Consider the following 17715-nt stretch of genomic DNA (forward strand, 5'->3'; position numbering starts at 1 on the left):
CCAGCTGGTGCAGCTGGAGCCTTCAGAACTGTTGGTAAATAAAACTAGCTGCCTTTTGGGGGGCTTGCTGGGAGGATCCTTTCATTACATTAAAATTTTCCGTTTCTACTTAAATCTGTGATCAACAAAGACACCTTAGGAGTCCTCGCTGAAAATATACCTAAGTAAGTCCTTATGTGAACAATTAAAAATCAATCTTAAAATAGAGTTAGGTCACTAGTGAAACCAGATAGGTAGGTAGGTAGATTGATTAATTGATTTGGAAGTCTTAAATAATCTTCAAATGACATTTACATTTCTCTTAGGCAACATTTGTAATTACATGCACCAGCTTTACATTTAATGCAAAAAAGAGAGAAAGAGAAAGAAAGAGCAAGCAGGAGCACACACAGATCTTTTCAAAAATACAATGCAAACATGTGGCAAAGATAACACGCAAAGATACTACCTTTTATTATACAAAAGAAAACATTTAAGAGTGGACTTTATCTAAAAATTGAGGTAACTGTTAGACTAGTAGTTACAACATGGTAAGGTGACTTTCAAAAGTTTGGCTATGTTAACAGCTAAAAAGTACTACACCAGAATACTGGGATAGCAACTCATATTTAAGGAGCTGTCCTTCATGGATGAAGATGAAGGGGCTAACTCAGTGTAAGCATGCCATAAGTGTTGTTTAAGTCTTTGGAGACAGATTTAAAACTAAGCCATCACTTTCTATCAGCAAGTCAGTAGATCTTAACAGTTAAAGAGTTCAGACTCAGGAGTCAGAATACTGGGTTTACATCCTGGCTCTGTAATTTACAAACTTTGGACCTTGGGTAAGATGCTTAAACATACTGCAGCTCAGTTTTCTCATCTATAAAATGGAATGGTAGTAAAACTTAATTTATAGAGCTGTTGATAAGATTAAGGGTGGTAATATATGTAAAGCAGTTAGAAATGGCCACACAGGCTTCAATAAATATTATCCTTTATTATCATTTTAAAATTAATTTTCTAGCTATGGTCTATGACCATGAGATTCAGTTGAACATATCCGGCCGCACAGAACTAAACACATGAACTTAATCTTATTTGTCCAATGCTTTCAGCAACTCAGGCCAGACACATTCACATTGCAATCGGTCTAGAGTAGCAATTCTCAAACTTGTTCTATCTCAGGATCTCTTTAGCTTCTTAAAAATTACTGAGCATCCCCAAAGATCTTTTGATTATGAGGGCTGTAGTATTTATATTTAGCATATTAGAAAATAAAACTAAGAATTTTAAAAAATATTAATTTTAAAATAATAAAAAACTTATTACATGTTAACATAAAACACATATCATATGAAAAATAACTATATTTTCCAAAATAAGAAAAAAAGTGAGAATACCGGTATTGTACATTTTGGCAAATCTCTTTAATGTTTGACTTAACAGAAGACAGCTGAATTCTCATATCTGCTTCTGTATTCAATCTTTTTTTTTTATTCAATCTTGCAATGGGTCTTTTTGGCTGAAGTATAGGAAGGGGATTTGGCTTCAAATAGATAATGTAGTTAGAAAAAGGAGGACCTCACAGGTTCCCTGAGAGGATCTCAAATGTACTCTCAGGTTTTTGGACCATGCTTTGAAAGTGGCTGGTCAGTGGCAAAGTTTTCAAAGAAGGACCTATTGATAGCAAGGCCCTTGCCCTTAGTCTTAGATTAACACCTCTTAAAAGAATTATTTAGGCAAGAGTCACATCTGAGCAGGAAGACAAGTCCAAATAAATACAGTGCTGCTGCTCTCACAAAGTGCAAACCAAGAGTAACCTTTGCCTATTGCCTTTTCACTGCCTTGCTTCAGGTCCTCTTCTATACAGGGTCTCTCCAAGTGGCCATGTTCACATACTGTAAACACTTGGATGCTACTACATTTTTCCGGTGGATATTTTCCTCAGAACGTCAACATAATAAAGTTCTTGGAAATGACACATGAAAATTAAGCAAGAAATCCCACTGCAAGTGGTGCTGCCATATCAGAAAGATAGCACAAACAGTCATCGTAGTTGCATAAAACAATGAAACCTCTATTCTGGGAAAGTCTGGACTGGAAATAATATGGCGTCATTTTAGACACCGAAATGGGAAGTTAGCTAGTGTATTTTCCCCTTAAAATATTGCTTCTTATTAGTGAAGAGGCTAAAATGCCAAACACTATCTTAAATGGAATGTATTAAATGTTTTTTTACTTCCTTTCTGCTAGAGAAGTAACATAAAGTCTAATTTAAATTCAAATGCTCTTTTGGTGTGATGTTTAAGATGATGAGACACTCTACTGTTCAAAGATGAAGATTTGTTGAAAAATTCTCACAAATATTTATTGACTGCCTACTAAGAGCCAGGTTCCAGGCATCAAAACATGAGGAAGACACAGGCCGACGTTAAAAACCCACAGTGTTCAAAGTGTAATTTGTCACATTGAAACGAATGCTTTCAAAATAGGACGGAACAGTCATTGAGTTACGGCAGCATGCAGATCAATATGTCAAGGTGATACTGAGTTACAACACAATGTAATAAAAAATTCGAGTCTAAACAAAACTAAGACATTCGGAATTTGCAAAACAACTTTTACCACTTCTGACTTCCACTTTTTAAATTGTGTACCAATACTCACTTATCGCTAGACCTTAGAGAAAATAGCATTAGCTTCCCAACATGATTCTCTAGAAATATCTGTTATCACAAGTATGTACACAGACCTTCATTTCACACAAGAGTAAAAAGGGACTCCTAAAATAAAAGAATTAAATTCTTATACATTCTAATGCTTAATAAATGGGTAATTAGTAACTGCAGAGATTTGGAAAATATAGCCTGAAGTTTATGTTACATAATCTAAAGATATGTTTATCAATAGTCTTGTTTGCAACTACAGCTTAATTTTTATGACCAATTTTTGTAATATATTCCAAGGGCCACAATAAAAAGAAAATATAACACATAAATACCTGCATTGGGATAAAGAGTTAGCAAGTACATTTTTACTTTGTGACTATAAATACTTATGTTTTAAATTCTCTTTTGTCTTATAAATACTGATTAAACCTGATTATTGCCCAAATTTATAACTGATAGGAGGCAGCACTTCCAATTGTCATACAGAAGAAAACAAACATAGTTGATAGGTAAAAATCATCTTTAATATACAACTAAAAGTTTCCGTTTCAAAACAAGCAACTCCATAAATAATATCAGCAGCAAAAATTACAGGTTTTATGGTTCCTTTTTTGAGTTTGGCCATATAAATTATCATTCTATTTGCCCTAGTTTCCTAAAGTGAAATCATTAACAAAAAAAATGAGAAATTCCTTCAATAGTTAGATATGTATTTATTAATGACTCAATCAATGAAAATCAGATATAAAAAAAAAATCTGAGTTGGAAGATAGAAAATGAAATAATACCAAGAGTTTCTATTTGATATGTACAACTACCATCACCTTTATAGAATTAAAAATAATTCACAGCATTTGCTATTAGAGAATCTTATCATAAACTACCTCTAACACTGTCATTAAACTGTATCAAATTTCAGCTTTGCTCAGTAGCAGAGTCTGGGTTTTTTTGGGGGGAGGGGCGGGGTACATAAGCATTATTTAAGAGTTCAAATTTTTCCACCTATTATTGAAATAAAAACTTCTTCTTCCATGAAGACTTCATTTTTAGCCACCCATGAAAGGCTTTTCTGAAATTGACCAAGGTACATACATCTATCTTTCCAGAAGGTTTGTGCTGAACATGGTTCACAATGAACAAGTTATAAAATCACTAAAACTTTTTCTCCAAACACAGACCATACAATCCTATAGAAAGTAACTAAATAAAACTATAGCTACCACAAGCCAAACACAAGTAGTAGGAGAAACGGCAACCCAATAGCAGGAGGTGTTAATGATAATTTGTGAAAATGTAATTATCTACTATACCCTCTTTGCAAGAATTTTATCCATGGTTCAGCTTATGAAGATAAACTGTTCAGTCTTCCATTCAAGTCAAAGATGAAGCCAGGAGATGAATAATTCTTATTCATTGTCTAACTCAACCCAGTACAGCCACAGTGTGTGCTTCTCTATTGTGACAGCCTTCTGTATGATCTGTATCAGGTCAGTACCCTTGCAGAGTCACTGCTTAGGGCAGGACAATTTCAAGTTGAGTCTGTCATTTTATTACACATTTTTCAAACAGCATGCCCACCCAAACAGAAAACGCTGCACATATGGACTGAGATCAAATGCTTTCGCCATTTTAGTTGCTATATTCTGAGATGAGGCAGAAACAAGAGAATCTCCTTTAATTCGGATTTTCTTTTTGGAGCTCAGATTATTATTATTATTTTTAAAATAAGACTTACTTTATTAATTTGTAAAAGGCTGGAGCTTTTCAGCTGCCTCCCTTAAGATTTGTTATATTTGTAGTTGGCCCAAAAACTTCTTAGCAATTAGTATTTTTCAAAGCCAAGTCTCCTTAGGCAACCAGTAAATGTCCTTATTATCGAATGTAAATCTCCAGTTCCACAACTAACGGAGCAGAACGCACACCAAATTTCAACCTCCAATACAGCTCATAATTGTTGATGGGTGAATTGATTATTTTTAGAGTGCCACACAGGATTTTCAGGACCACCTGCCAATGCGTGCATAATATGAGTAAATTACTATTGGCATTAGTTCCTGGAATCCATGCACAATACTCATAGCTGTATTATGACTCTCAAGGTTTAATATGAAAAGGCCTTTCCTCGAGGCCCATAGGATGTTTGCAAAGTCTCCTTTGGATTAAAAATTCATAAATGTCCACTCTGTAATATAGCAACGTTCAGTGAAGGTCATGGAAGTTTAAACTTTTAGCATAGTCTACCTCTAGGAACACAAAGATTAAAACCAAATTCACTTAAAATAAAGTTCAAAGCTGTGAGAGAGAGTTCTCTGAATTGCTTTTTGTCATCCTGTGAAATGACAGATCTTTTCACAAAACCATCAGCAGGCCTGCCTACCTGATGTCAGAATTAGCACGAAAGTTCTCATATTTATGATATCTTACTTCGGTCATTACGGCCATTTTACTAAATTAAAAACAAAATAAAATGTTCATATTGTGCTCAGGATTTAATATATCAGAGCAGTAACAATTAAAGATTCCTCCTATTCACAGTTACATATGTGACTTATCCTAGTTGGATAAGCTGGTGTTAGCTGAAAAGACGCAGGTAGAAACAAGAGATCACATGACATCTTGAACTATGCCATAATCTACACAGTATTTTCTGAATTTTTCGAGTCAAATACTTCAAAATCTTATAAACATAAAGCAAATATTTCCCTTTCTCCATGTGAGTATCTATCCCTTGAGGGGAAAAATAGCTTAATATGCTAATTATTTACAGTTACTAAATAAGACGACTTATATGTATTTATGTGCAAATTCTACTGAAACAGAAATGAAATTACATTTTCTACTCTCCAATTACATCCTCCACTTCCCATTTACGAGTTTCAAAAGCAAATTTTAACCCCAAGATGTTCTCTCTTCCGAATGTAAGTCTTACCTCCCCCTCCGCCCGCCCCCTTGTAATTCACATATCAGAAGAAGCTGAGTTTTAAAGCCCTCAGATTTCTCTGCAGAGAAAAGTGATCACTTAAACTTTCTTACCACTCTTGGGTCCACTAGGACCTTTCCAAATACCCAAACCCGCGCTGTCTTTTTACATTTGGGTAAGCATCCTTTTAAGGCAGGCCTATTTTTTAAGCAAAATTACTCCGAATTATATCAGAGGCAAAACGTACCTCGAGTCCAATCCCAGCAAAACAGAAAGACAGGACAGTCCACTGCCCTGTTCATATTTAACTCAAGTGATCCATGATGTGAACAGTCTAGTTTCCTTCCTACCCAGCGACAAGCGTTTTTAAAAAGGCACAAATATTCAGGACAAAGCAGCGCTTCTATAAGGAAAACTAGTTTTATTCAGAAGCTGTAAAGGCTTACTTGTTCTGGGAAGCTCTCTCCCTCTTCCACTGCCATTCTCTGTGGCCAAGTATGAAACCTGATAACTCAATTAGTTAACACTTTGGACAGAGCAACACATCTAAAAATATCTGCCTTGGGAAATGTAAAGATTTTCTGCGTTCCTAGTAAGGAGGCAAGAGCTTATCAGAATTTTCTTAAGTATTTAAACAGGCAGTGGGTGGGTGGAGGCAGACAAGAGTCTGGAAGGTTTCTCAGCCCTTACAAACAAGGTAGAACCTCCCAGAATTCCCCACTGACTTACCATATTTGTGGCCTCCAGTCAAGCTCTGTGTATTTAGTCATGATATGTGGAATACCGTAAATAGCAACGCCATCAGCTGGGGAGTGCACCAGGCTGCTTAGGATTGCTCATGAAACCAGCTTTTGTCATTCCGCTTATCAGCACTTTCCACAGCATTGCAGGCCACTCTGACATTCCTTCGAAAGACAATACCACCATTTTCTCCTCTGTCTCTCTGGAATCCAGTCATGCCTGCCTGCTACTACTCCGCTTATTTAGCTTTTTAAAAAAAATTTTACCACTACATTAGCTTTACTAATCAATGTACACATACATATATGCACACACACAGTGAAAGCATCCTGACTGCCAAGGAGAGTTACCTTAGAAATATAATTTTCTTCCACCCAAGGGCAAATACAATCGGTGAGCATATTTTTAAAAAATACAGCACTATACAAAGCTCATTTGGATAACCAGAAAATAAATAAATAAATAAATAAATAAATGCTCCTGATCCAGTCTTTAAGTGTGTGTGTGTATGCACACACACACATACATGTATATCAGTTCCCGGGTGCCACAAATAGTTAAATCCTCGACTACTAATTGAAAGGTTGCTGGTTCGAACCTACCCACAGGCACCTCTGAAGAAAGCCCTGGTAATCTGCTTCTGAAAGACTACAGCCATGAAAACCCTATGGAGTGCAGTTCTACTCTGACACAGGTGGTGTCGCCCTGAGTTGACAATGACTCGAGAACAACTAGTTTGGTTTTGCTTTTTGGTACACACACACACACACATACGCATATGAAACCTAATTGAATTCAGCTTTTCTGATTTGGGGCACATAATACTTAGACAACTCCTTACTATTTTTGCACTTGAACTCAAGAGTCAACACCCTGTAAAAATCATCAACACATCTTGCATCTATGTTTATTTAGAAAAGTGCTAATCAATAGCTCCCTCAAACCTGTGGATCTGAAGGAAAGTGTTTGTGGTAACTGGATTCAAATGTGGGAAGGACAGTGTGTAATTCCATACATACCCACAAGTGTCAAAGGCTATTCTAGGTGCTGGGGGTGGGTGGGGGAAGACAGACAACGAACAAAACAGAGAAATGCCCTGTCTCAATAAAGTTTATACACCAGCAAGGGTAGTAAGGCAGGCAGGCAATAAGCCATAAACATCATAAATAAGTTACTCAGTATGTTCAAAGGGATAAGTGCCATGGGGGGAAAACAGAGAGGGGAAGAGGGTCGTAAGTTTGTGTAGGTGGGTAGGCCTCAACAGTCATAATAATGATAATAATAATGTAGAGGGGGGTAGATTTTATATTAACATTCTGTTGAACAATATGAAATTGCCATTTTTATAATTCAAAACCAGATAAATACCAGCAAGTTCAATTGGTTCAACGTAATAAGAATAAATCTGCTGCAAAAAATCTCTTCAGAGTGTTAAAAAGTAAAGACGTTACTTTAAGGACTAAGGTGCGCCTGACCCAAGCCATGGTGTTTTCAATCGCCTCATATGCATTGAAAGCTGGACAATGAACAAGGAAGACTGAAGGACGGATGCCTTTGAATTACGGTATTGGCAAAGAGTATTGAATATACCATGGACTGCCGGAAGAACAAACAACCTGTCTCGGAAGAAGTACAGCCAGAATGCTTGTAAGAAGCGAGGATGGTGAGACTTCATCTCATATACTTTGGGCATTTTATCAGGAGAGACCAGTCCCTGGAGAAGGACATCATGCTTGATAGAGGGGTCAGTGAAAAAGAGGAAGACCATCAACAAGATGGATTGACACAGTGGCTGCAACAATGGGCTCAAGCATAACAATGATTGTGAGGGTGGCACAGGACCAGGCAGTGCTTCATTCTGTTTCACACAGGTTCGCTATGAGTCAGAACCCACTTGATGGCACCTAACAACAACAACACAATCACAAGTATTATTGGTACTATTTAACATTTATCAAGCACTCGCTGTATGAAAGGTACTATGTTAACTTCTTTGCACATGCTACTTTTGTCCTCATCACTGCACAGTGAAGCAATCTTTCTGTATTTTTGAGAGCTGAACTCAAGTCCAGAGAGGTTAAATAACTTGCCAAGGTTACCAGCTGATAAGTAGCAGAGTCAGGATTTCAATCTAATGCTATATGATTCCAAAGGGAAAGTCACACTAGGAAGTAACACACTTATGTTTCCTTGAACAACACAGTGTTTCAAAAACAGTATTTGAATTAGTTGCCAACATTTAGAAATTGAGAGATTGCATATCAAAACCTGGAGTTCCAGTTCTTCTTTTTTAAAAAACAATTCAAGGCTGTGGTCTCTGGAGCCCAGGTTTCCCTGGGGCTACTGTCTCTAGTGATAACTTCTCACCTTGGCCACACCATCCCCAGTGTCTTACCGCCTCCGCCCCCCCCACTCCAGGACATTATGTGTCTGGCTGTCAGAAGGCATTAGAAGTTGGACCCTTGCCCTAAAGACTGTACTTCTGACCACAGCTTAGTGACTCCCAAGGCGGTGTGATATCCCAGGAAGGTGTGTGACACCTAAGAGGTAAGTGGCACTCTGGGAAAGGACAGGAATGGCTCTTAAATACCCACAGGGAGTTTGTATACTGTTGATTGTGTATGTCTTTCTTCCCTCATCCATGCATTAATACTGTCACCACATAGAGGGTGAGTGCCCAATATGTGCTAGGAACCACGCTTTGGTAGGAAACAATGTCCCTGCTCACTCAATGCCTCTTTCTAAACTGACACACAGTGAATTGGAGCCAGAGCCATCTCTGGAAGATAGTATATCTTCTCTGCCTGCTGTGCACACCACCTGAGTGGGAACAGAGTCAGAATGGGGCAAGATGCTGTCCACTGATGCTCTAGAGAAGGTGAGGCTGGCATCACCAGGCCTGACATTGCCCAACTAAGGGCAAACTCTTATCAAACCCCAGGCCCCATGTCGAAGTCTAGTTCTTACCCTGAAGCTGCAGACTTTCTTCTGAAGACATTTGCTGCCTTTCTTTTCTTCTTCAAGGTTATCCTCTATGTTTGTGTTAACCACATTTGCTTTGTCAAAATGCTGGGGCTTTGGAATCTCGGCTGTTGGATCTGCCTCTCACACCTTGGTGTCCACAATGGGTATGTGGAAATCAGCGACTAAGATACATGGCTCCTGGCAGGACATCAACGTCTTCCTGTCCGCTGAGACTTGCCCTAGGAGCTGGCTCCAGTGTTTAATCACACTTATTGGCAAGATATTACTCCTTATGTCTAATATAGACCTTTCCTACCAATTTCTTAATCTTCTGTCTTCACTGAGAAGAGAGAACACTTGGTTATTGTCTTCCGAATACTCAAAACTGTTATTGAGGTATCCTCCCCTCTCCAGCCTTCTCTTCCTCAGGATAAATAATCTCAACTGATTCAACCTTTCTGTGGAGCTCTTCAGAGAAAAACACACTATAATTACACTAAATAAGAAGCATAATAATTCCCATAATTGTGTCTTCCAACCCACCCCCTGGCCAGGACATTTTGTTTCCCAAACTATCATTGCTCATCCCTCAGATACTGCAGCTGCAAAAGGAGAAGCCCAGTCAGAATCTAATGACCCTGAATGGTAAGTTCAGGCTGCTGGGGCCATTGAAACAAAATCTTCTATAGTGAGATCCAGGATTAACATTTTCTAGTTCATTTATAAGACCAAGAGTACTCCACCTCAAGGAAACCCAAAATTAAAAAATGCAGTATTATATAATAGATAAATAATAGAGTAAATCCCATAATCTCAGAGATCACTCCATCAAACCCTATCATTTTAAAAAGATAAAGAAATGGGAGCCCAGAGTGGTTCCATGATGGCTTACTGTCATTCAAAGACAGTGCTGTGCCTGGAATTCATCATGGCAGTCCTTTAACAAGGATAAAGACTTAGGGCATTTACATAATAATTGAATTTCTGAAAATGAGACACCACTAGGAGTTTTCAAGAAGCTCTGATACTGCTCAATGGAGGAGGGCAATACTCAGGAAGAATTTTGGTACAAGCATTGTGTCAGGTATTTATTTGCCATTTGGAGACTCAAAGTAAGGGACAAAATCTTGCGTCAGCTCAAAACAAAGCCTGGTAGTACTTTTCTGGATGGATCTTTAAAATATTGAGTAGCTTATAAGTTAAAGCGTTTCCTGTCAATTCATGTTCTAGACTAGCAACGGAGGATCCAGTGTCAGCTCACATCCAGTCATGTTGAGTTATCTCTGCAAGCGGAGCATGAGGTTTGGACCTTGTTGACAGCTGATGCTGAGGACGCTGCGTGCTTACTTCCTCTACCAACAGGCTGCTCTCCCTGGGCCGTGAGCCTCCACTCACATCTCTGGCTTTGCAGGGACTGTGAGCCTTCACCCACTGTCTCTGCGTCTTCCTATCATCAACATATAACCAAGGGCCTGACACAGTGTGTGCTCAAGAAACGTTTCAGGAAGGTGGGAGGAGGTAGAGAGGGACCAGACCAAGGATAGGTTGGTAGGCATCTGCATATTTTCTGGTTTCAGGGACAATCCCCAATGTCAGAGTCAATTCAAACACGGGGAAGAGGGACTAGGCTGGGTTTTCGAGCCTTTCCTGGAAAAGCTCCTGAAATCCCACTTCTTCACAAATGCTTTCTAAACTCAAAAGACAAATGCTTGGAGAACTGCCCCTCTCCCACCCCGTCCACCCTGAAAATGGGCCTCCCGTGTGCCCACTTCTCAAGGTCTAAAGGTGCATTTTTCTTGATATGTCTTCTAGTATCTAGATCAAAGGTTGGGAAATTATGACCTAAGGCCAAATCTGACCCACTATGCTTGTTTTTGTATGGTCCAGGGACTAAAAATGGCTTCTACATTTTTAAGCATTTAAACAAAACAAAACAAAAAATCAGGATGATAATAATATTCCATGACAGGTGAAACTATATCGCATTCAAATTTCAGTGTTCATAAGTAAAGTTTTATTGCAACACAGCAATGGTCATTTGTTTTGATACCGTCTATGGCTGCTTTCACACCATGTTGACAGAATTAGTAGTTGTGAGAGACTATGGCCAGTAAGGCCTAAAATACTTACTACGTGGCCCTTTACAAAGAAAGTTTGTTGGCACCTGGCCTAGAGCCAGGGGTTTAGAGGTTGTGTGTCCTCATGATGTCCTTTTCCATGAAAGACTGTGGAGTGTCCTATGTACTAGTGTGCTATCTGATTTCTGACATTGAAATATGGCAGAAATCTTACATCATCCCAGCAGGCTCCATTTACCTATTAGCTTTATATGACAGGAACTATCACTATCTTTTCACGTAACAATTTCAAGTATTAATATTCCCTACTTTCTCTCTTAGTGTGTCAGAGAAACTAGAACTGGATTCTGTGTAATTTTCTTTGTTCAACATTCAGCATTTACACTCATAAAATGCTCTTTAAGAAGGAAACAAAAAATGATGACAGCATTCACATCACTGACGCGACTCCCGAAAACTTCTAGTAACAAAATGTGCTCTCTCTGTTTCCTTGTTCTCCCCACTTCATTCTCAGTGAGGCTTGTGACACAGGCATTATTCACAGAAACACATGGAAAAAGCAGCTCACTGAGCTTGTAACAGGGCAAATGATTTAATCTACAAGGGAGCTTTTAAACAACAAACTAATCTGATTGGCTATATTCAATATTTTCTACTATCTTCATCAGGGCAGATACTATTTACCCTCCTATGTCAGCCAAGGTAATAGGCAAGATAGTAAATAAAAGTTCAGAGCCCAGGCTGAGCAGGAGACCCTTGATTTTAGAAGGGACTTGACCTTGGATGTCCCCTTGTGGGGATCATGGGGTCAGGGGCTCAACGTGCAGCTCAACGTGCAGAGGGTGGAGAGGAGGCAAAGTGGCGAGGGAGGCTGTTTCCATCTGCCTTTTCTTTTCCATTTCCCATTCCCATTCCTTCTCTACCAACCCAAGTCCAGTGGTGTCTTATCCAGGCATGGACACACAACCACTAGCTCAAAAGCTGATTCTAAGGTGGGAATGACCAGTTCATTGAATCCTCAGGAGCCTGATTTATCCTCCAACAGGAAGGGTCATCTCTTGGCATCGGGTGTCTCAGAGGCCTTTTCTTCAGGTGCCGCTCCTCCGGTTGAGTTCAAAGCTTCCTGTCTTCATCCACCCACACGCCTATTTCCCTAAGTCCCACTTCCGTTACTGTTGTAAGCTGCCATGGATTCGGCCCCCGACTCACGGCGACCCCGTGCACAACAGAACAAAATGCTGCCTAGTTCTGGGCCATCCCCACAATTGACTCTGTATGGGACCATTGTGATCCACAGGGTTTTCCCTGACTGATTTTCAGGGGATCACCAGGCCTTGCTTCCTAGTCCATATTAGTTTGGAAGCTTTGCTGAAACCAGTTCAGCATCATAACATGCAAGCCTCCACTTAGGGACAGGTGGTGAGGGCACACGAGGTATACTGGCCGGAAATTAAACCCGGGTCTCCGGGTGAGAATGCTATCACTGAACCACCATTGCTCCTGCTAGCACATATAAAATCTTCTACTCCAGGAAAATTGATATAGATGAACTCAATATACTCTCCTTCCTTCCCAGTAGAATAAAGAAAGGGCCACACCCAGCAAGAATGCAGAAGAAGAAATGATGAGTGTGATAACATATTGCCCTACAGCTTCATCTATATGCATTCTCAACACCTGCACACTTCACAGCTAATAAATTATAAAAGGAAGCACCCAATGGCAGCACACTGATTCCCGTTAGCCCAATCCCACTAGGAAAGCCGGCTTATTTCTGGACTCCCCAAACTGCACTCAGTGAAGCCCAAAGAAGAACAGTGAGATATTTCCTCATTATTTCATATGCTCTTGACTACCTAAATACGAAGCATGCAAAATTCAGAACTGATTATGAAATGTTCTTTTTTTTTTCCCCCTTCTCAAAGGGGCTCCATTTAAAAATATTCTTAGCTGGATGAAGTTGGCTGTATTTCTGCCGTCATGTGTAATCAGAGCTGGAGAATTCTGGCAACATGATGATCTCTGTAGGCTTCGATTAGCCTAAGAATGAGACCTTTAAAGATGATGAGCTTACAGCTGTGCATTCTTGACATTGACACCTTACTCCAGGCGGGTGTCCTGAAATGTGACACCCATGCACAACGCGAAAGACCCATCAGGAGGCTGGGATCACTTGCAATTGGGGCTTTTCTCTGCGTTCTGAATGTTCAATACTTGTGAGCAAATGGAAAACACTTGTAGAAACATACCAATTCCTTTTAAAATCCTGTCTCCATTGAAAGCATCAGAAAGGAAGATCCCAAAGGCAAGGAGAAGGGGACTAGGACTTTGGTCTGCAAGATCACCCCAGAACCCAAGCATTAAACAGTTTCCTTTTTTCATTTATGAGTTCTTCAGGGGAAATCAGTGTGCTCCATTTCTTATACATTTCATTTCTCTCTCATTCACACACACAACGATCCACGTTTCCAGAAATCATCTAATGATTATTCACCTGTAACTGCAACACTCTCATTTTAGGTCTGATTTATGGACGACAGATTTTCATGCACAAATGAAAAGCAGAAACCAAGGCCCTGTTTCCTAGCACTGCTTTTCTAATAAACGAAAACACACGCACACACTATATGAGGCAAGTTAAATGTGGATAATCTTTTTAAAGAAAATTGGCTATCTCTTATGAATGAAAAATGCTACCTATTAATCCAGAAAATTATTCTTGGGAATAAAGCATACATGATTTGGATGCATTAGGGAAAAGAGTAAACAATAATTTATTAAGAGAAGCCTAAAACGCATTTATTAACAGAAGTTCAGGAGACAGGAAGAGGATGACTTAATAAATCAATGTGAAAGTAAATTATTAAACAGCAGCTCTGGACTCACAAGCCCAGCACCCACCCTAGACAGACCTGCAATCTGATTGCTATGCTACTGACACCCAGATTTTAACATAAGTAACTCCCAATGTTTAAAGTGGGTGGAAGTGAGAGAGCTCCTGAGCCTACCTCTTTGCTACTGAAAGTATTTTCCCCCTAGAACTTCAAAAGGCAGGTAGAACATCATATTTTTGTACATCATTCCTACCTGCAACGTCTTTTTCCTCAACTCTGAAAATCAAAAGGTCAAGTGAAACATGTCATACGATGGCCTGCGACTTTGCAGAAAGGACCCGTGAATGTCATGTGTTTTGTTTTAATCAGGCGGCGGGGGGGTGGGGGGGAGGCACTTTATGACTCCAGCCTGCATTCCAACCATCTTTAATCTTCCTCTGGTGGAGGATGAAGGATGGCTGGGCAGCAGTCAGGCGAGTTATCAGAGATGGGAAAAAGGACCCCTCTCATCAAAGTGCTAGACTTGGTAGAGAAAGGCGGTCTTGTTGTTTTATTTAATTAAAGACATGTGGAAACGTCGCCTCTGTCTGCTTCTTTATCCCCTAAGCCAGATGGAGGTCTGTTGGCTACCAGCTCAAAAGCAGCATGCAATCAAAACAGCACATGGATGAGCTAAGAAGAAAGGAAAGATAATCTGTACTCAGATAGGCACTGCTGAAACAATAGCTGGACAAGAAAGGGTCCCTTCAAGTCCCTTAGGCTGTTAAATGTTGCTGAATTTGAATATTTCTAAATCAAACCACTCTGAAATGTAACCCTACTTTTCCACACTAAATGATAAGCGATTGCATCATATTCTGTCAATTAACTAAGTAATTAGGTGCTACAGAGGACAAAAAAGATTAGTCCTAATTATTTTTTTCAAGGAAATTATACTGGGGGGGGGCGAGGGGGAGGGATGACACACTTGCATAAAGCAATATGGAAAAAACATCTATGCCTAAACAAATTCTCCGATTTCATCTAGTACCCTCCTCTCCACAGTGAATTTATGTTCTAGCCACACTAGCCTCATTTATATGCCTCCAAATGCCAATTTTATTCCTGACTCAGGGCCTTTGCACCTGCTGTTCCCTCCCTGGAATGCCTTCTTCCTCTAGATATTTCATGGCTAGTTTCTTCTTACCAGTGAGGCCACAGAATAAATATTGTCTCCTTAGATGGAACTTTCTTGGCTACCAAATCTAAAGTAGCCCTGAAATAACTACCATGTCACCATTATTTTCTCGGTAGCACTATTTGATACATTTCTCCTTTATTAGTTTATAGTTTGTTTCTTCTTCTCTCCATACCTCTGTAGAATTTTAGTTAGTGAAAGCACGGTCTTATCTGTCTCGATCATTGGTAGAAGAGGACCAGAAACACAGTAGATGCTCAATAAATATTTTTTAGTGAATGTGAGCAAAAGCAGTCTAAGTTTATGGGCAGCAATGAAAGAGGCCAGCCTTGAGTTAGCCTTTGAGGGTGCTCAAAATAGCTAAAGGAAGATATGCCGATATTGGGGTGAGGGAAGAAGTCAAACAAAATTAGTTCTGGAAGCATCCTCCAAGGGAAGAGCCTTAGTGAAGGAGGAGAGGAATGCAAACAATTATTGAGCCCTTACTCTGAGCACAAGGAGCCCTGGTGACACAATGGTTAAGCATTCGGCTGCTAACCAAAAGGTTAGCAGTTGGAACCCACCAGTCACTATGCAGGTGAAAAGACTTGGCAATCACCTCCCATAAAAGATTACAGCCTAGGAAACCCTATGGGGCAGTTCTACTCTTTATAGAGGGTTGATAGCACACAACAGCTCTGAGCACAGCACTCTGTTGGGTGCTCGGCATTTCAGGGATGGAAAGATCTATCCACATAGAGACACCTAAAAGATGGTGCCTGGAACATGGGTTGGCACAGAACAGGCCCTCAATAAATGTCTGTTGAGTGCTGGAAACTTCCGCTCCCTAGTAATATATTTATTGATGGCCCAGAGAGGCAGGTGTGGTAAATGATCTATTCCTGCATTAAAGGGGGGCCTGCTTAGGCAAGGTGGGCACAGTCTCATTACCTGCTGACCTTGTTGCTGTTGTTAGCTGCCTAGAGGTGGCCCCCGACATGTGGTGACCTCATGCACAATAGTCCTGTGCCTGTTACATCACAGCAATTTAATATTTGCCCTCCAAATGTCAAAACACCAAGTCTTAGGCCTGGGAAGGGAGAGAGGCAATCAGACCCAATTTTCCTGATAATACATGCATACAGAAAAAACGACTTGCCAAAGTCTACTGCTTGGCCATGGGCCCACAATTTTAAAAATTCTAATATATTACCAATATTCACAATTAAAGAGGTTTCACATTAAAAACCAGGTTTTCACCTCCTGTAAAACTGGATCCTCATTTCCATGCAGCAAAACCTGGCAGCAGCTGAGCCAAAACTGTGACCTTTAGCTGGGCATTTCCACTGCAATGTGCTCTAGTCCCCTGCAGCTTTCTACCAGCCTGGCCTTGAAGACAGTTGACTTTGCAGCTTCAGAATTTGAGCGTGAATGAGATCGAACTGAAAGTATTTAAGTCCTCCAAAGGGTCCAGCACAGACAGCGCGGGGCTCTGCTAGGAAAGTCAGCCCTGGTAGCCATGGTTGATCTTCAGGGACCGGTATGCTATTCACCTCTGCACCTCTTGTACTTAGCACACCTGATACATGTCTGCTGAACTGACTGGAACAGAACTGAATATGCCCTGTTTGGAGATGGCAGTTATTCTCAGGACCCTGGGGATAACCTGAGCTGAGTCTCTGCTAGGGTCAACACTACTGTTAAATATATACATCCTCAAGAGATTTTGAATTTTCAGTCAAATTTACAGGAAGCCAGAGACTTCTGAGTCACATGTGACTCATAGCAAAAGGAATAAGCATATTTCTGTGGGCAACCATAAGAATATAATACTGTAAAACCTAATCAGGATAGACAAAAATGATCCTCACGTTCCTCAGGTGAATAATGTTTTTGCGCAGAAAGTAGGGAAAAGTGCTGACTTTATCATCAACTTGCCTTTACCACAAGAAAGGGTAAGCTGGAAGATAAAGCTTCTTTCCTGCTGTTCAAGGCTCATCTATTCGCCTGTCCTCCAGGGTTATTCATTTCCTCCTGAACTTCTGTAACCATCAATCACTCTATTTTCTTGAATCTTCCCCTAGTCTTTCTCCGACCTTGGCTCTCCATCTACAACTCAGCACCTCCATGAAACATTCCTTCCTTCAATGTCAAACGATGCTCATTAAACTCAGCCATCATAACATTTTCAATTTTTACAAAAATGTTTCCGCAAAAAGAAAGAGTCTCATATAAAACCCAAGAATAAATAGTCCAACAGATGACACTGAATGAAGCTTATAAATCACCTTTAATTGGTCACAGCAGCTCAGATGTCACCTTGTCAGACGGGTTATTCTTGAACCTAAACCTGTTGCCATCAAGTCGATTCTGA

General features: G+C 40.0%; 1 protein-coding gene across 1 annotated transcript in view; it reads right to left on the reverse strand.

Moving 5' to 3' along the window:
• ANK3 (ankyrin 3) overlaps window positions 1-17715 on the reverse strand; it is a 713581-nt gene that overhangs the window by 239402 nt on the left and 456464 nt on the right. The gene's annotated exons all lie outside the window — the stretch shown is intronic.

The sequence above is a fragment of the Loxodonta africana genome, chromosome 16 (assembly GCF_030014295.1).
Source record: "Loxodonta africana isolate mLoxAfr1 chromosome 16, mLoxAfr1.hap2, whole genome shotgun sequence".
Taxonomy (NCBI): Eukaryota; Metazoa; Chordata; class Mammalia; order Proboscidea; family Elephantidae; genus Loxodonta; species Loxodonta africana.